The following is a 20,802-nucleotide window of genomic DNA, read 5'->3' on the forward strand; positions in this document are numbered from 1 at the left end:
CCTGGGCAAAAGAGTGAAACTCCATCTCAAAAAAAAAAAGAAAGAAAGAAAGAAAGAAAGATGGAAAGGGAAGAGCATGCACACAGAGTTGCAAGAGAAGTTTCTGTTCATTATTGAGTTTGACCAGAGATGAAACATAGACCCTGAGGCTGAACCTTATCACAAAAAGTCATGAAAAGTCAACCTTCAGTCTAAAGGCAATGGAGAGACACTGATGAGCTGTAAGAAGAGACTCATAGATGAGACGTGCACGGCAGGTGGCTCACTCAGTCTGCAGCACGGAACAGACAGATTTAAAGTAAGGCTGGAGAGAGTCAAAGGTTATAGCAGATCCTACAGAAATGGGCAGACCAATACCCAAAACCCACGTCTACAAAACATACTCACATCAGCATTGTTTCCAATAATGCAAACCGGAAAACTAACAAAATGTTCATGTTTTAAAATTTTTAATTTTTTTCTCTTTTTTCATAAGCCCACAAGTAACATCATATATGTTTATAAAATTTTTATGTCAAAAACTCATTTCACACTTTCAAAATCTTATATCAAAATGTGATTTTGTATTCTCAATATCTGATTTAAACAGCGAGCTCTATGTGCAACCACATTTTTTTTGGCATTTTCTAATCTTCTTTTGTAACAGATGATTCGCAATTATAATTGCTCAACAAGGATTCAAGTTCTACAATGCCCTAGATGCTGGATATGAAAGGCAATATCCAAGGGTTGTGAAAGAGACAGGTAATCTGGCAGGCATCTCACCGAGCCCGGGGCAGCTCATGGGATGAGGTTTCGGTGCAGAGACCCCAGCATTCTATGGGGCTCCTTGGTCATAGAACTACAACTATTATTTCCCTGAGCTTTAAAAAGTCTGTTTTCTCAAAGTCTGGAAATGTGGCTGATTAGACCTCACATTCCTTTCCTCACGATAATGATCTCTCAATGATGTGATCACTTTCTCTTAAATTTTCAGTAATTTCCTATATGATCAGAAGTAAGTTCTGTCTAGGTGACTGGAATTCATTCCCAACTCAAAGCTACACTTGCTCTACATACTAAGAGAGAAATTTGTCAACCAAAATTAAATATTAGGCATTCTGAAGATTGCAACTATCTTATCAATTTTGCATCTCTGGTATCTCATGTGGCATTTGGCCCACAGTAGATGGTCAGTGAGTCATTAGTGAATTCAATAAATCAAGTCATATTTTCAAAAACACAATTTCTTACCTGAATACTCCTTCCTCAAACATTTTATTCCTCATCTTGGATCAATTTTGTATTTAAAAGTAATCTTCAAAATCTCTTGTTACTGTCATCTGACAGGCAGGCTGGACATACTGTACTATATGCCACAGTGATTCCAGTGTCCTTAAGCCTGATATGGGTGGAATTGTAACCCAAAACAGATGTTCAAGTCATCATCCCCAGTTCCTGTGAACTTAACCTTATTTGGAACTAGGTCTTTGCAGATGATCAATTTAAAATGAGGTAATTAGGGTGGGTTCTAATCCGGTATGACTGTGCTCTTATTAAAAGGGAAAATTTGGACACACACATGCACAGCAGGGAGAATGCTGTGTAAAGATGAAGGCAGAGATTAGCTGGATCCATCCACAAGCCAAGGAATGCCAGAGATTGCCAGCAAACCACCAGAAGCTAAAGGCAAGGGGAGAGGCATGCATCAAACTCTCCCTCACAGCCTCAGAAGTAACCAACCTACCAATGCCTCATTTTCAGATTTCCAGCCTCCAGAGTGGTGAGACAAGAAACTTTTATTGTTTAAGCCACTCAGTCCATCGTACTTTGTTAGGAAACAAATATGTGGTACTTTAGACATATTAGTAAGAGTTTGTGTCACTTTTTACGTTAGTTAAATGTTATGTATCCGTCTCTACTTGTGACTGTGAAGCCTTTGATATTATATATTATATCTTAGTCATCTTCATATCCCCTGCACAAGCACACTATTGATCTGAATTAATTATGTCCTCGGTATACCTTGCTATCCCCCAAGCCCACATCAAGTCTATTTCTCTGGAACAGGGTGTATGTAGCCTTCTATTATTTTGGTTCACTGAAACTTAATGGTAGCTGTGAGATCATTTCTGCTTCCTTGTGTTAACATTTCAAGCACCTTTTGCTTTTTCTCTCTTTTGCACTTAGATGTTTACAAGTTCAGTCATAAGTTACTGTTTTTGACCAGTGTTCCTGCTGTTTTCTTGTGAGAAAAAATAAGCCCTTTTTATACTTCCGTTTGTAATTGTTGATTTTTTTAGAGGGTTGGTCATATATATTATCATTTATATAATTGTGATTTATGGTTTATTTTGCTTAACATTTTCTTCCCCCTCTTCGTAAAGTCTTGTAATTTGAAGCCCCTACTACACATTTTAAGCACTGTAGTAGAAACTGAAGATGCATAGATGAATAAAACATGGTCCTTGTTCTCAAGAGATAAATCAGCTACTTTCCTGAACTTTTTCTTCCTAATCTTCATAGGATATTATCTGCCCCTTATAATTTTGTTACCATAAGCCACATGCCCAAGGACTAAATTCTTTTATTTTCCTACATACATCCTGCCATCCAGTTACTTTCCATATCTTTCCACTTACCTTTCAAAGTCATGAGTTCAGAAGAAGAAATTGCATATCCTAGCCTCTAAGTCCATCTGTTCCCCACTCAGATCTTCCAAATTACTAGACATATGTACCAAGTTCCCTTTTCCAGCAACATGTATCCCCAAGTGGTTATGCAGGAAACAGATACATTGGGTGGTTAAAAATGGAAGGGACACTGGATTTTGTCAGGCTTCCTTCCATTTTCATATTATGAACTACATAGGTTCGTGGTGTGCAGTCATCCACCACCATCCATCACCGTGTGTGGAGAGGCAGGGCTCGGAGGGAGTCACTTCCTCCTGGGGTTATAACAGGAGTCTGCTTACTCATGAATGCTTGGAAATGATACTTCCTTCATGTTTCCAGGAAAATAGCATACTGTTTTCTCTTCAAGCAAAGTTTTATGTTGCGCCATACTAGTGATAATCTTTTCCTCATCTTTTTGCTCAATGTCACATTCATTCACTCCTATACTTCTTAACACTGGTATTGATTTTCCCAGTACTTCCTCTTGCGTGTATTTTTATTTTTAGCATGCTCCTTGAATTACTTTCTTTACTCATCTTCTCCAGGGATTTTTCATTCTCCTTAGTAAGCTGGAGCACAGAGGTACATTCTTGACATCCTTTAACCTTCTTCTAAAAGAAAGATTAGTATGCATTTAAAGCACACATAATTGATGACTATCACAGCAGAGAAGAGAAACATAGCAAATAAGCTACAGGTCATTAGAACAGGACTCTTAGCTCCCATAATTCCTGGATCTACTGGCAAAAGCATAATCAGAAGAGGCCGACTTTCGAGGCTTGCATGTAAGAGATCTCAGAATTCCCATGTCAAGACATGAACACATCTTCTCAGCACAATATACATGAAGGAGAATTTTCAAGTAGACAATGTCATGCTGGATCACACAGAATGACTCTGCCTTAGAAACATATTTTAAAATAATGCAGGACTTGATTCAATAGATAAATTTTTAAACCCAAAAGTTGATCATATGACGATTGCATCATTACATCATTCTTTTCTTGGCAAAAGGGGATATTTACTCAATAGTTTCTCTTGCACTAAAGAGAACACCCAGCTTCTTTTCCCTGTGCTTCAAAAACTCCTTCTTCAGGGCCCTAGATGACTTAACTGCTTTTGGTGACAAGTACATTGTCATCCTCCTTCAATACTAAGCTAGCCCCTCAGTTCCCAGCTCCTCACTTTTCCAGACGCAGCTATTGCACTCATACCCACCCCAACCACCTTCTTAGCAAACAGACTGCTGAGGCTCTGCAAGTCCATGCTGCTTTTATGCACTGGGCAGCACATACAGAGCAACTGTACATGTGGCCGTCAGTCACGGCTGAACTCGAAGTATCTGAGCTTCCTCGACTCTTCTCTCTTGGTCGTCTTTCGCATCATGAAGCTCATTAGGTGAACCTTCTTCCAAGGCTATTTTTTTGCTTATCTTGTCTTCTTTTATCTTGAATTTGGAAAAGTGTACTTTATGTTGCAAGTTTTTAAAGAATAGGAATACTAACACCTCCAAATCCTCTCTACTAACATCCGGCACGATAGAATAAATTGTTGGCAGTAATGGCACCTCCTGTGTGTAAAAGGAGTTAGATGACTGATGCATGACCACAGCCCTTCCTAAATGGGCAGCTATGTTTTGGGTTGAGATTATAATCGCTATTTGAAATCTGCATTTTTACAAATTGCATTGCACTCTCTCAACAGCAGTTTTAAGTCATTCCACACAATTGTACATAGTTGTTCTTTAAATCTAATCAGCCCACAAATCGTCTATTATTTAGTACTCACAGTGTCTCCACCACTATATTAGGATAATTATTATGTACATATATAATGTTTTCATATATAATAATCATATATGTATGATTAAGCAAGGAGCTTAATCAGAAGACTTTATCTTGAGCTCCAAACCCACCAGGAATCTCTTTCTCATGACCTACGAATACCTCAAATCGAGCAGGCCATAAAGTGCATGGTTTCCTTTGAGCATATATTTCCCTCTCCCTTTCTCCCAGGCCTTGTAGGGAATTCTTATTTCTTCCTCAAAGTAATGCTCAGACATGCATTTTTCTGTTAGTTCTTAGATCAATAGATTATAACTTTATATACTGCAGTATTGTTTAGAATGCAGAAACTATTCTTATTCAGCCCATTCATTCATTCAGGTAATATTTATTTAGTGCTTACCCATGAATCAGACACTCTGCCCTACTGGAGTGATTCAACAGGGAGCAAGAAAGTCATAGGCCTTCAGTAAAGGAGGTTACAGTGTCCTGGGGAGGGCAAATCATAAACAAAAAAAATCTAAGTGCATTACAACCTCAAAACCTGGCAAATATGGGCTCTTTAAAAATATTGATAAAATAAACTGTTTTTTCTAAACTCAACAAGCCCTTATAAACATAGGGCAGAAAATATTATATATAGTCAATAGTTACATAAAGAAACATTTTCTTACAGGGCCTGATTCATATAAAGTTGTGAGAAAGTGACGACGGATTCTTGGCACATATCCCCCTTGGTATCAGGCAGAGCAAGGGAGATGATCAATGGTCAAATGCTTCATTCATTTTTTTTTTGTCGTTGCTCAAACCAATGGCATTTTCCACACTGAAATTTAAAAATGGGAATATGCTGAAGTGGCTTTAACTAAAGAAGACAGAACTCCAGCCAGAGAAAAATAAAGACTTCCAGCCAAAAACAAAAACACTTTAATTAGTTGTTTCATTTCAGGATGTTGAAACAGCTCCAACCCAAGGAAACCAAGCCCTTCAGAGTCAGAACAGTTTAAAGAAGAGAGAAGAAAAAAGATGTTTCATTTATTTAGGAGCTTGATCTCAATCCAATTTGGAAAAAAAAAAGCCTAAAACCTTTTAGGCTAATAAACCTGATGATAATAGAACGTTGTTTTTGGTCATATAAGAAGACCTATGCTCTTCATGAAATCTATTTTAAAATCTTTAAAATTTTATAATCAGGGCAGGCATTTAAATGGTTATTTAATGTGGTTTAGTTAATGCTTAACATTGCTTTCTATGAAATATTCTGTTTAAAGTAAGCTGTTCGCAAGCTTATTATTGAAGGCTTGATTTCAGAAATCTTGTAGACAAATGACTTTCTCCTGAAAAGTGAGTCTGAGGTCGAAAATATATATGAGAAAATTTGCAATCAATTATCATATATTTAAAATAGCAAAAAATTATTTATAGGGAAACTTAGTTCTTAGATTATAAGAATACATTGACATTAATCTGAATAGGAATTTAGAAAGAAAGCATCTAAGCTTGGCTTTCTCCCACCTGTCAAATCCAACAGAATCTTATTTTTACAACTAAAAGAAGAAGGTAAAATATTGATCTTTTAAGTTTGAACTTGTAGAATAAAATAAAGAGAAAGAAAATAAGCCTATTTACAGAAGATGTTTCAGGTTAATCAAAACCTTGAAATCAATCTATCAAGAAACTCAGATCCTTATATTTCATCTACATCCCAGCAAGTATCAGCTTTTAATCCAAATGCATTCTTCTACTGTCAACACTATTCATTATCTAATTCATTTATATCAAAGAGAATGATATCAAATACTTAATTCTTATTGTCTCTCCTTGCATACCCAACAAGGTTTTCTATGCCAAAAATGTGCACTCTGGAAGTAAAAGAGCCTTTTCATAAGAGATTTTCATTTCCTCCACAGATTCCTGACCATCCTTCGAATTCTTGCAGTTCTCCAAATAGGATGCATGTTCTGATGCCTGTCTACTCTGGCACATGTGGTCCCATCTGTCTGGCCAATCCTGACTCTTCTTCCCAACCTTCAGTGGCCCTTCCTCTGGAAAATTTTTCTAATATTTTTTTCTTTCTCAGTGTTCTTGCAGAGGTTTATGGAAACTTTCATAACTTACTACAATTAATTATTTGGTTAGTTTACATGTCCATCTCCTCCAGTAGAGTAAAAACGACAAAGACTATGTTCCATTTATCTTTGTGTTTCTAGAACCTTATGTGGTTTTTATAACTAAATAAATGTTTAATAAGTTGACAGGAGAAATAAAGGCTGGAAATGGAACCCTCTGATCTCAAGTAGTGTTTTCACTTTGTAAACTCATTCGTCTCACTGGTCAACCCCAGGCCGTTTCTATATTGAAGCCCCTGCTTTAAAGGTTTTACAGTACAAAAGGAAAAGGTATATTTGAGCAGCATCAAATTCATTTCTCACACATCCATTTAGCATAAATAATGTGATAAAACAAATAGTCAAGAAAATGCCAACTTAGACTTTTTTAAGGTAAAAATTACCTCAAGCAGGTATAGATCCATTAATCTCCAGATTTTAAAAAATGAATTATTGTCAACCTTTCACCAAGCAATTAGGAAAGTACTTTTCAGAACATTAAAGGCCTTTTAAAATTTTTATCAACATGAAGAAAAATCTCCAAAAAAATGGAACAACATAATTTATATCCTATAAACACGTCAGAGAGTAATAGAAAATGGTGCTATAACATGAAGATATGAATATACATAGCATCATTTTCTATCACATAAAAATTCATAATAGCCACTAACATTTTCTAAACCTATATTTTATATCTGCATACGTATGATTTTGTAAAATGTGAAATAATCGGTATTAGCACAGCCCTGTGTGTTTTTTCAAAGCACATTCTCAGAAACAGTAAAACCTCTTTATTCAAAGAAAGCAGTTCTAAAGGGGAATTACATGAAAACGTGGAAACTGAGCTTTGAATCCCTGTATCTTATTCTTCCTCTGAGTCTCACATGCATCCTCACTATAGGAGCAGGAAGGCAGCATGTCTTGTCACCCTGTCCTATACCAGCACTCCCAGAGCTAAGCATCTGATACGTCATGATATCTGTTCTCTCCTCTGCAGCAAGGGAGGTGATTTAAAAACACAGATATGACCAAGCCCTGCCTTAAAACCTTATAGTGAGATACCCGGGATCCTTAAATAAAAAAAAAAAAAATGAGTCTTCAATGATCTTGGGAGAGGGCACAGAGAATGGGCAGAGCCTGGAGTGGGGTGTGACTCTGAACTCTTGCTGCCAAGGAGAGAACAGATTGGGGAGATGAGAAGACCGAGGAGTAGGCTCTCCTGGAGTCCATGCATGAGATGCTGGTGACATGTGGTGGCCTGGTGGTGGGTGAATGAGGAGCAGGTGTGTTGCGAACTATGGAGAAGGCCATGTTGCTGCTAGTTAAAGCAGCTGGATACCGGCCTCACGGGCAGGGGACTAACCATGAAGTATCTGATGCTTACCTATGGGAGTGCTGGCACAGGACAGAGTGACAAGAGGTGGTGCTTCTAAGGAAACAATCAAGAGCAGATACAGTAGCTTCTTGTTACTCATGGGAGTCATGTTCTAGAAAATCATCGAGAACTCTGAATTAGTGAATACTAAACCTTTGCTCATAAAGAAAATACAGGATGATGTCCCTACAAGCCCCTAGTCACACATTTTCATCAACCAGTCAATACATAACCTTGATTTATGTGCATTTAAGACACCCTATTTAATCTGCGTTGCTGATTCGTTAATATTGAGCTTATAGCCCATAGCACTATAAGCTCCTCTAACATTTTCTCCATGAGGCACATCACAGCTTTCTTGTTTCTCGGAACATCAGACAGTCCTTCAGCGCTACGTTTGGGAGCCATTTTGAATAGCAAAATAACAACAAAGATCTCATAAGTACAAAAATCACAGCACTAACTGGACTGTGAAGAGGACGCTTGTCTACCGTATGAGAAGAAAAGCAAAATGGCAGCGCAGCCATCTTTGACCCCAGCTGGAAATGTGCTTCTCGGGTGACTTGAAGTTTTTACCACTCCATACATGTCCGCAAATGACAGAAGTGCTGGGAATATTGATTTGGAGGTTACAAATGAATTTCAGTGAGTAGGCAAATTCTCAGATAGGGAATCCATGAGGACCGACTGCATTTGTGAAAACACAGTTGTGTACTTGGAGCATGTATGTATGGCCTGCATGCATACATACTGGAAGACGAAGAACATGTAACAATATCCAGGTTTATCCTATGCACCCCACAACAATCTATAGAAGTGTCACAAACACTAAACATTATTATAGCCAATGGAAGAGAATTAAACCTTGTAAGCTACTTTATTCAACTGAGTTAGCCACTTAAGATTCCAGTGCATCCAGTTAGAAGAAGACATTATGAAAATGTACCAACAGATTATTAACTATGCAATTTCTTTGTAAATCAATGCTTTCTGATCACAGGACGTGTTAGAAATAAATGTGCGACTCCTGGACAGTTTCAAAATAACAAAACCAACTCTCAGTTTATTTGGTAAATAGATAATCATTCCAATGGATCATAAGCAAATAAATCTTAAGCCCAAAAGACACTTTAATACTCTGGTTACTCTTTAAGTAAATGCATGTGAGAATTTTAGTACCTAAAGTGAAAATGGCGAGTTCTGGGCTTCCTGCCAATTTCATTTGGGGTGTGAAATTTCTGACTTACATGCTGAAATTCTTGGAACCTTAGAAGCAAATTTCTTTCTTTCTTTTTTTTTGTAATTGAGAATGGTTCTCCCACCCACAAAACGACCTGCTTCCCTTTACCTAGTAGCTTTGGAGGAGCAAGTAGGAGCAGGTTGAGAAGGACCTTCTGGGAGGCAGGACCTCGGCCCACCTGCAGCCACAGCCTCTCCTCGTGGCCAGCTGCTCCTTGGTGCACAGGCGTTCCCCAGGCTGGGGAATGTCATGGCACAGAGTAAGGCAGGAAGCCAGTGCCACCAAATCCCCATCCCAGGTTATTTGAGGTAAAGGGAGAAATGACAAATGACTGCTTCCTCACTCCCTTCCCCAGCTTCTCTGGAGACTCCTTCCTTCAGGGATGCCACATTGTTCCTTCCTCCAGAAGCTTCACGACCTCCTTCAAGCTTGCTGCCTAAGCAGCCTCCTAATGTCACTTTTGTGATTTCTCACTTCGGGGTATTTTTACCCATGGGTGTGAGGAACAAGGAAGCAATATGTCGTGGAACGAGGGTGATCGCCCATCGCTCCTCTATCAAATGAGAGCACAGGAGGAGCAGAAGAGACTTCCCTAGGGGCATGCAGCTTCTCCTTCTCCTTCTTGGAGAGCTTGGCCTGCATCCCCTGAAATTTCAAAGTGCAGGAACTTGCACCCCGTTCTCCTCTGAGGAAGCTGAAGAGACCGTGGATGAGCCTGACTCCTGCACAGGAAATCTCACAGACACGAGAAGGGCTGACACACTGCTGGGGCGTGGGCCGCGCTGCTGTGCCACGCCAAGCGTGGGCCGGGCAGGGTAGAGGGACAGTCCGCGTGAGTACTTGGGCCCTGTTCTAGCCAGGAGAGCTGCCTGGAAGGGTAAGGAGATGTCTTTAGAAAGAGCCTGGTTGGGGGATAGAGGGTGAGAGTCTTACCAATGCTCCTGGGCTGAGGAAGGAGCCACAAGGCTACCCAGAATAGAGGCTTCTCCTTTCTTTCTTTCTTTTTTTTTTTTTGAGATGGAGTTTCGCTCTTGTTACCCAGGCTGGAGTGCAATGGCGCGATCTCGGCTCACCGCAACCTCTGCCTCCTGGGTTCAGGCAATTCTCCTGCCTCAGTCTCCTGAGTAGCTGGGATTACAGGCACGCACCACCATGCCCAGCTAATTTTTTGTATTTTTAGTAGAGACGGGGTTTCACCATGTTGACCAGGATGGTCTCGATCTCTTGACCTTGTGATCCACCCGCCTTGGCCTCCCAAAGTGCTGGGATTACAGGCATGAGCCACCGCGCCCGGCCCAGCTTCTCCTTTCTTAAGGTAAAACCAGGTGAGAGAGTTCAACCTATAACCTACAAGGAGCTCAAATATACTCCACCGAAAGAACCAGACATCTTCCAGGCCCAGGGTATAAACCACATTGGGAGAAATACCTAATGTAGATGACAGGTTGATGGGTGCAGCAAACCACCATGGCATGTGTATACCTATGTAACAAACCTGCATGTTCTGCACATGTACCCCAGAACTTAAAGTATAAAAAAAAAAGAATTGCCCCATTCTCTTAGCCTCCCTTCTCCTCCTCCTCCTCCTCCCAAGGCAGGAAGCAGAAGCTTGTGAGATGAGGTGTTTCACCTCCTCTTCTCCTGCCTCCAGACTGACCCAGGTTGGTAACGGGAGAAGACTGATGCTTTAACATGAAGCCAAGTCAGACATCTTGAATAACAGCTTGGACTGGACATTAAACGTTTGAAATTGAGTCTATACCTGCAACCTTATGTCACCATGGACATTAGGTCCATGTCTATACCTGCACATTTTCTAAGAATAGAAAGAAAGGTCCTGGGATCTGCCAGAATCTGCATCCAGGATTGAAGGAAAAAAAGTTCCACTACATCAAGTTTAATGGGGTAATGAGAGGCAAAAGAGAGTTGTGCTTGTTTTAGACCTGATTCTCATTTGTTCAACTTACCTGATATATTCACGCCCACTTAGAAACAACAGGAAGGATAAGGTAAAAAAGGAAACTGATGCACTGATTATCAGTCAGAGGTGCAGGAGACACATTTTCAGAGTAGAATGTTCAGAAACTCCAAACATAGTCTCCGCGTAGGCCCCTCTGAGCTGGAGCCTTGTATCTTTCAACTTAAATGTCCCACAGGCATCTCAGAAGAAGCATGTTCAAATGTCTCCCACCTCAAAACTCTTCCCCCAAGGCTCAAGTCAGGTCCTTGCACTAGCTTTTTCATTCATACTTTTAAAAAGAAATACATAGGAAATTGCATAAAGAGCATGTAGTACTTTACTGCGCACAAAATGTACTATTATTATACAAAATGTATTATTACAAGCTAGTCAAGGAAGGAAACGGGGAGGAGCAAAAGGGAGGGAAGGCAGGAGGAAAGGAGAGGCTGGGTGCATAGCCCATCACACATTCAGGTATGTGCCAGCTCATACCCATGATCGTGGACAAAGATCTACAGGTTGATCACACATGAGGGCATGGCATTTATTCACACTCACCATAAGAGTCAGCACTTCAACACTGCAGGTATCATCTGGGCTTCACTTAGAAATGTAGGCACCTGGGGCAAGCAGGTAGTGAGGGTGGGGGGGGTTAGGTGATTGGGAAAATAATGTTATCAGGACATGTTATCAGAAGACCTGCTTGCAGCTTAGAGGCATCACTTAAAATCTTAAGAGTTTGAGTGGTGAATTCTCTTTAAACCTCATTTTTCTTATCTGTAAAGTGGGAATAATAATCTTAACTCTATTTACCTCACTAGAAAATGTGGAAATAGATGTTGTGGATACTGTGTCCTGATCCCCCTTGAGGACCAAGTCACTCATTTGCCCAGCCTTTGACTGCTTTGACTGAGGATGGTCCTCTGCTGAGTCCCCCTCTAGGAATTATCCTTAGCCTTTCCCAAGGTCTGCCTCTCCAGACCATACCTACCTCAATGATACATTAACACAGGTTAAAAACATCCTCAAAATCCAGCTCCATCTCCCCGCCTTCATGTTCCACCATAGGCCAGGCCTCCATCACCTCTCACCTAGATTCTTGCAATTCATCTCCCTCGTTCTGCCCTTGACACCCTGCAGCCTGAATGATCCCTGTAAAAGGAAGTTATACCATGTTCTCCATGGCCTCCCACCCCCTTAGCATGAAAGTCAAAATCCTTATGAATGCCTACAAGGCCCACACAGCATTCCACCGCTGGCTTACCCTGCCGGGAACCTGTGATCTCCTCTCCAGACCAGCACTCTCCTTGTTTGTGTTGCTCCAGCCACATCGGACTCCCTGCCCTAACTCAAACTGCCCAGGCACTCTCCAGACTCCAAGCCTTTGCCCTGGCCATTCCTTCTCCCTGCAAAGCTCTCCCTGACATGAACTGCTTCCTCGCTTGCCTCAAATCTTTGTGTAAATCCTGATCACTGAGATTTTCCTTCCCACTGTACTTAAAGTGGGAACACCCTTTTCCTTTTTCCTGCGTTATTTTCCTCCCTAACATGCATCACCACCGTCACACATATAAATCTATATTTTATTTATATACTTGTTGATTGTCTCCTCCCACCAGAATATAAGCTCTGCGACGGGAGGAATTTTTGCTTTGTTTTCTTCACTGCCGTAACCCCAGCACCTAATACAGTGATGGACACAGAGTAAGTATTCAATAAATCTTTACTGATGGAATGAATAAACTAATAACAGGTGAAGAGTTTCCCTGACAAACAGAAACTAACGTTTTTTTCTCCCTGTGAGTAAAATATTCAAGAGAATTCAGATATTCCTGATCTGTATGTAGGCGAGTACATATGTACAAATGTAAAAATGTAGTGCTTGAACATAACACAGATATATTCAACACCTAAAGACACATAGAGAAATTGGCTAGAGCTGGTTAGTCAATGACAGGAGTGCATCCTGAGAACTGACATTATCAGCATCTAACTCCTACTTTATCACTTTTCTGCGAGATAGAGCCAAAGAATGACACATTTGAATTATTGTGACATCTCTTCTTCTTTGCCAAAGAAACTGACGAGAAAGGTCTGTGAAATTGTAAGGGCAGATGTTACCATATAGTCTGTAAATTTTTCTTCTCTACCATTTCTCAAAGCACTAGGGCTTCTGAAGTTTCAATCATTTTCTTTCTTTCTTTTTTTGAGACAAGGTCTTGGTCTGTCACCCAGACCAGAGTGCACTGGTGTGATCGGAGCTCTCTGAAACCTTGATTGACCCGCTGGGCTCAAGTGATTCTCTCACCTCAACCTCCTGAGTTGCTGGGACTACACATATGCACCACCAAATCCAGCTATTTTTTTTCATAGAGATGGAGTCTATATTATCCAGGCTGGTCTCCCACTCCTGGGCTCAAGCAGTCCTCCTGCCTCAGCCTCCCAAAGAGCTCAGATTACAGGCATGAGCCACCATGCCCGGCCTGAATGTCCGATCTTATCATTTTGTTTTCCATAAAAGACACTGGGCTTAGGTTCTTGTTTCTCTTTGGTTTTGTTTGTTTTGTTTTATTTTTTTAAAAAGTCTTAGTGGTGGAAACAAAACCTTCATCTTTTGCAGTTTCTCTGGACTTTCTGTCCCTGCCCCAAGTCCAGCTTCTCAGGATTCAGATGCGATTCTTCCCTCAGTTGACAAAAGGCTGTACAAGAGCCGTTAACAGAGTCATCTCCGGCTTTCGCTATTAGCCCACAATTTGCTGTGCTGGATTTGCCAGTAATTTATTTTCCCTTGCAAATTACTAGAGTTCACATAGTTGGCAGTAGTTTGGGGGGAACGGATCTCCCAGCAACACCTGACAGGAAAACAAATAGGAACCAGAAACACTTTTGTCCTGGTGGCGCTCCATGTCCCCTGCTTTGCCAAATCTCTCTGCAAGCCAGTCAGTCTTTATAAAGGGAGAAAGTGGATGAGGCCCAGAAGGAGTCACACTCACATCATCCCAGGCATTCTAAGTATTGCAACTGGACCAGTATAACCCCTATTGAAGCTTTTGCATAAGCTCCAGGGACCAATCTCCCTCTTGGCAAGCAAGACAGCTCTGATTCCAATACTGTGAATAGAAGCCACCCACTGACTGTCCTCAGAGATCATCTCTCACACCCCAAGAAACTTTAGTGTTGTAGCTTACTAGAGAAAGGGACTCAATGATTCGAATAATGCGTAACTTCAGGCCTAGCCATTTGTAGGGGCAGAGGCAAAAAAAAAATCCAATGCTAATATAGAAGAATGCTAGGCAATGGAAAAGCACAGTCAGTTGCCCCCACAAAGCAGGTAAAAAACTGTGGTGTAGTAATTTTGTAGTCTTTGAAGCCCTTCAGAGTTTTCTTATTAGAATAGTAAAAGATGGGTATAAAAGATGGAGGGCAGAAACAGAGATTTTCATGCTGGGTCCCTCTCTGTGATTTCACAAGGATCAAAAAGAGCCCAGTCATGCTACACTTGGCAGGTAGTCAGTGGGAAAGTAGCCCTGTCTCTCCTCCAACCTCTGGACATGCGGGTTGCTTGCATGCTATTTATGTTTTGATTGACAAGTGTATGCTCTGTCTAGATAAGTAGAGAAGTATCTCTTGCAAGGATGCTTCAAAAGAGCAGCTGTCTGGAAAGATGAAGCAATGCCAGGGTGATTCAAAAACCAATTCAAATACCAGTCACAGAGGTAAACATGAACAGATGAGGCCAACGCTTCACTAAGGAGACTTACTCGAGGATCCCACAGTGCACTGGAGACAGACGATGTGATACATTATTTCTTTTTCTTTATTTTTCATTAGGGGAACATGCAACCAAGAATTATTGTCTTTTAAGGAATGATCTTGGATTACAGCATTTGTGCCTGTCATATTGTTCTCAAACTTAAAAGAAAAATAATCACTTTACTTTCCATTCTCCCAAACACTTTAGCATGGTGGTCGGTGCCCTTAATGATCTTGTGCCACATGCTCTCACCTTCCACCCACTGACATTCATCACCCATACAGTCTGTATAGCAAAATCCGTGTCCGTAATTACTTAAACATGCATAAACCTTCACATATTCCCTTTTTATTTTTTGCTTTCCTGCAGCTCCACTGGATCAAATCTTACTTACTGTCTCATTGTTCAAGGCTAGCCAAATTAGTATCTTCTTTCGCGAGACCCAAATGCCTTCCCAAGCAGAATGTATTCCTGAAAGTGTGATCTTTGGCATACTGTAATAGTCCCACTACAGATTTGCCCTAATCTGTAAAAGTCCATTGTTTATAGGCCTCTGTTACTCTACTATGAAGTTTTTGGTGAACCGATCTGTATCTTATTTACATAATCCCTGCTCACTCATTAAATGTTTGGTGAATGAATGTGTGAACAAAAGACAGAATCTGTCTCTTTGTTCTCTCATGCTTTCACTGTCTTTTGTTTTAGAGAAGAGAAAAGTCTACAGTCCAGAGAAATTCAGTCTTTCCCTGCATAACACTGTCCAAGCTGCAAACACAGAATTAACTGAACAATCTCGCAGACTCCATGGACATATGTAGTGTTGGGACAGTTATTGTGTGTTTCCACCACTGACAAGAATCAGGTATGTAGTAGAGAAATACCACCAGTCGTATAAAAAATAAAGAAAGCAATATTGCTTATTAAAATTCTGAAACTTTAGGCAACGACTCCATGAACTCTCCTACATGCTTTCTAAAATATATCAGTCTCTAGCAAAAAGGAGTATTCCTTTCGGATTTGACCTCTTATTTCTTTAAACTCCCAAGGCACACTCTAGCCCACAGACACTACCAAACTGAAGTGTTGACAGTGCTTGAGTGATACTGATGTCATCAGAGAGTCAATTTGCAGGGAACTGGGAGCATCATATTAATGGGGAGTGAAAGGTGAAGACTGGGATTTTTGACTCTTCTTTACTTCTGCACTGCAACCCTTTAAGTACATGTGAGTGGTCAACCTGCATCTGCAGCAAGTGGAAGCCTTTATCCTAGAGAAAAGGAATCTGCTGACATAAACAAATAGTGTAAATTTAACAGGTGGAAGGTTCTTGGAGGATTCTAATAATATTGTGCTAATGTCTCTCATAGAATTAGCAAAATCTAAGACCAAGGCAAGGGCACCATTCCTCTGGGCTCCAATCTGTCCAGCTCCCAGGGCCCCAGATATTGCAGGGACTAGTGATTGAGGAGTTTCACCTTAGACCAGAAAGCATCCCTTTGTAAGTGACTTTCTGGAAGCTACTGAAAGCGAGAAAGTGTAATTTTACCATTATCACACCAACATGCGCATTGATGTGTTTATAATGTACAGGAGCATTCCTAAGGCATTTGGCCATAATTGCTGGGTCAATTCACAGGGCAGTCAAGATGTTCCACGAGTGCTAGGGAACAGGATGCTAATGGCATGTAGCCGAGATAGAATGCCGAAGTGATGATAGTTTAAGATACATGAGACATCAGCAAGAGTGACGGGCAAAACAAGATGCAGAACTTTGCCTCTGCAGAAAGAAAAAAGGGCTTAGTTTAGCTAAAATGTCATTTATATTCCACAATCATCATCAGTCTTCTATCACTACATCATCGTTATCAGGAGCCACAGGGTCAGAACACAGCCACCTCACACATACACGCATGTATGCACACACACACACACGTACATGTATGCACGCACACAGGCACACACACACATATACACACATACAAATGGGTTTAAGCAAACTCAAACTCTGCTCAGCTCTTCTTTGGTTTTAAGAGAGTGTGTGTGTGTGTGTGTGTGTGTGTGTGTGTGTGTGTATCGGTCCATTCTCACATTGCTACAAACAACTACCTGAGATTGGGAAATTTATGAAGAAAAGAGGTGTTTTTTTGTTTTGTTTTGAGATGGAGTCTCACTCTGTTGCCAGGCTGGAGTGCAGTGGCATGATCTCAGCTCACTGCAACCTCTGCTTCCCGGGTTCAAGTGATTCTCCTGCCTCAGCCTCCTGAGTAGCTGGGACTACAGGCATGCACCATCATGCCCATCTAATTTTTGTATTTTTAGTAGAGATGGGGTTTCACTATGTTGGCCAAGGATGGTCTTGATCTCCTGACCTTGTGATCCCCCTGCCTCAGCTTCCCAAAGTTCTGGGATTATAGGCATGAGCCACCATGCCCAGCCAAAAAGAGGTTTTTAACTGACTCAACAGTTCCACAGGCTATATAGGAAGCATAGCTAGGAGGTGTCAGGAAACTTACAATCATGGCAGAAGGCAAAGAGGAAGAAAGCATGTCTTACCGTAGCAGAGCAGGGGAGAGAGGGAGTGTGTACGCACAAAAGGGGAAGTGCCATGCCTTTAAATCACCAGATCTCATGAGAACTCACTATCACAAGAACACCAAAGGGAAAATTAAATCATCTCCCACCAGGTCACCACCCAGCATTGGGAACTACAATTTGACATGAGATTTGGGTGGGGCCACAGAACCAGACCATACACACACACACACACACACACACACACACACACACACACACACACATGCACGCAGAGGGGAGGGTGAGGTCTAGAAAATCTTGGACATGGACTTAAAGATTACAACCAGAATGATAAGGGTACACAAACGTAAAGTGAGTTGTGTACATCAGGATACAGGAAACCCTGGAACAGTAGGCCTTCTTCATCACAACTGAAGTCCTAAATCCATCGGCTTACTTTCACCTGAGTCTTACATATTCTGGCTTCTACTCCATTTTCATTTGACATACTTTACCTAAGCATCTCAGTCATTTCTATAATTTCTTCTATATATTGATAATATTCTAATCTCTGAGGTCTAGACCTGTAATTCTAACTGCTTATTACTATTAGAAATTGATGTCATCTGGATATCATAAATTCAATACATCTAAAAGCAGGTGACCACAATGGGTCAAAAATGGAGTAGTTTTGATTTTTAGTGGGTAAATTATATGATTATGTCCAATAACAAAAAATTTAAAGCAATATTTTTGAAACTTTCAGTAAACTGTGGGCTACCTGCTTTATGGGTACACATAGACCAACAGTTTTTCTGATTTTTATGGACTCATTGCAATTTTAAACAATTTAAAATCAAACATTTTAAATTAATATGTGTGTTTTTTATATCAGGAAGAATAATGATATTGTTACAAATTATAACCAGTTACCAAAAGGGAACTTTTGTCTGTTTCAACTGAGGTCCTCAGACAGTAAGTGCCATTACACTTTCATTCCGAACTGAGGTGATAAACTATTTATAAAGGTGTTTATTAAGTCCAAGAAGGGAGTTTGAGCTTGAAAAAAGAATTTCACTGGAAAATGTTGTTCAAGTGTTGTGACATTTTCCTTCTCCAACCCCAGGGAGAAATAGGAGGTAGTCCACCCACCTCATCTCAAAGCTAAAGAGAAATGGTCAAACTTATAGAGTTTGAGGTATAACCTTAGAGTTTGTGGGACAAAGTAAACTTGTGTTTGACTCATAGCAGAGAGATACAAAGAGAGAAAGGCTGAGTGAAGCAGAGTGGAGATTGTAATTACAGACTTACATTTTCACCAACGAGGAAACAAATGTTTCTAGTAGACAAAAGACTTATTTGAAAAAACTCTAGGTATGCAAGAAAATCAAATAACCAAAAACTAAGAGGAAGAAGAACCTACAGAAAAATGTCCAAATATGCAAGAAGATAAAATGACCAAAAAAACCAAAAGAGGTTGAAAAAAAAAAAAACCAGTAACAACACTGTTAGGTACACAGAAATTTGAGTTCTCAAACATGGATTTTAGAATGCCTGTTATTATTATTCAAGTAAATAGATGGTGAGATGGTGAACTTCACCAGATAACTACAATGCCTAAAAAGAGTGAAATGAGAATTATGGAAATAAAAAATAAAATAACCTAAATTAAAAATTTGACAGATGTTTTAAACAACAGGTTAAACATGGTACAAGAAAGAATTAGTGAACTGGAAATGGACCAATAGAAAATATCCACTGAAATCATAAAAGAGAAATAAACAATTGCAAGTACAGAAAGGGCCATAATTGAAAAGACTACAAGAAATATACAAGACACCATTTTTAAAAATCTGACGAGTGTTAGTCTCCAAATGAGAGGAAAGAAATAATGTGTCAGAAGCAGTATGTGAAGACAGACTATGCATTTTGCAAAACTGACAAAGAACATAAAACCACAGACACACAAAGATTCCAGAGGCTCTACCAATGTCAAGCAGTATAACTATAAAGAAAACCACAGCTAGGCACGTTAGAGTAAAACTGCTGAAAACCAAAGTCAGTGAGTGAAGGATCATTCAAAAAGCAATAATAAGAACAATGGCTGGCTTTTCAACTGAAACTATGTCCAAGAGACGATGAAATGACATTTTTAAAGTGTTGAAAGGGGGAGGGGGGAACTGTCAATCTGCAATGCTACAACTAGAGAAAATAGGCTTCAAAACTGAAAGTGAAGAAAACAAATGTTATTCTTATCTCATGACATATAGTACAATCTATTCTTAGTAGATTGCAAACAAAAAAACAATAAATTTTATTTCATAAAATTGGGAACCTCTGTTCATCAAAAAACATTACTAAGAAAGTAAAAAGACAAGCCCTACCCAGGGCAAAGTCATTTTTAATCCATGTTCCTGACAAAGGATTCATATGTACAAACTATAAAGAATTCCCTAAAAAATAGTGAGAAAAAGACCAAGAGCCCAGTTTATAAATAATGGTCAGAAGACGTATTCAAACATTTTATAAAATATGACATCCAGATGGTCAGTAAGCATTTGAAAAGGTGAGCAACCTCACTAGTTATCAATGAAACAGCAACTAAAGCAATAAGATAAAAGCACTGGCAAAATTAATGGCAAATGGCAAAAATGAAAAAGAAAATACCACGTGCTGCAAGGATGAGAAACAACCGGAATCATCATTGGGGCATTTAAATAGGTACAAGAAATTGAGAAAATTTCTTGTTTGGCGGTATCTTCTAAAGCTCAACATATGCCTGCTCTATGACCTAGTAATTCTACTTGTAGGTATAAACCCAACAATATCTACCAAAAGAAATGCAGGGAATATATAAAGTAGCATTATTTGCAACAACAAAAAAATAGAAAAGTCCAAATGCCTAGCACTTCATTCACACTTTCCAAATAGCAATAACTCCTTCTGCTACAGCAGACAGTTGTTTATGCACCTGTTGCCAATGACAGCACCTCACTCCCTCTCCACCCTACCCTGGTCTCCAGTTACTCGAGACTCCAGTGAATAAAAAGATCTAGGGTGGATTCAGCAAAAGAGATCTAAATTATCTACATGAAATGGCATTACTATTTTGACTTCAAGGTCAAAATTAAAAGCTCCTTTTAAGTACACATATCCTCACTGACAAGCTATGGGGTTCTGCGCTAATCCAGCTGTGGGAACAATCAGGGGAGATTTGAAGAGAGATGAGATTCCACAATTCTGAAGAATTGATATGTTTCTATGGACAGTTTGTTGGGGAAATTTGGCTTTCCAATGATAATTAGGCAGTAGAGAGCAGATATATTTCCCAAGCATGTCTGTGACAGGCATACAAATTGTAGAAGTTGCATTATTAATTACTCAGTTCATTAATATTAGAAAAAGTTAAT

This window comes from Aotus nancymaae, unplaced genomic scaffold (genome assembly GCF_030222135.1).
Source record: "Aotus nancymaae isolate 86718 unplaced genomic scaffold, 86718_ANA_hifiasm-v0.15.2.pri h1tg000043l, whole genome shotgun sequence".
NCBI classification, from domain to species: Eukaryota; Metazoa; Chordata; class Mammalia; order Primates; family Aotidae; genus Aotus; species Aotus nancymaae.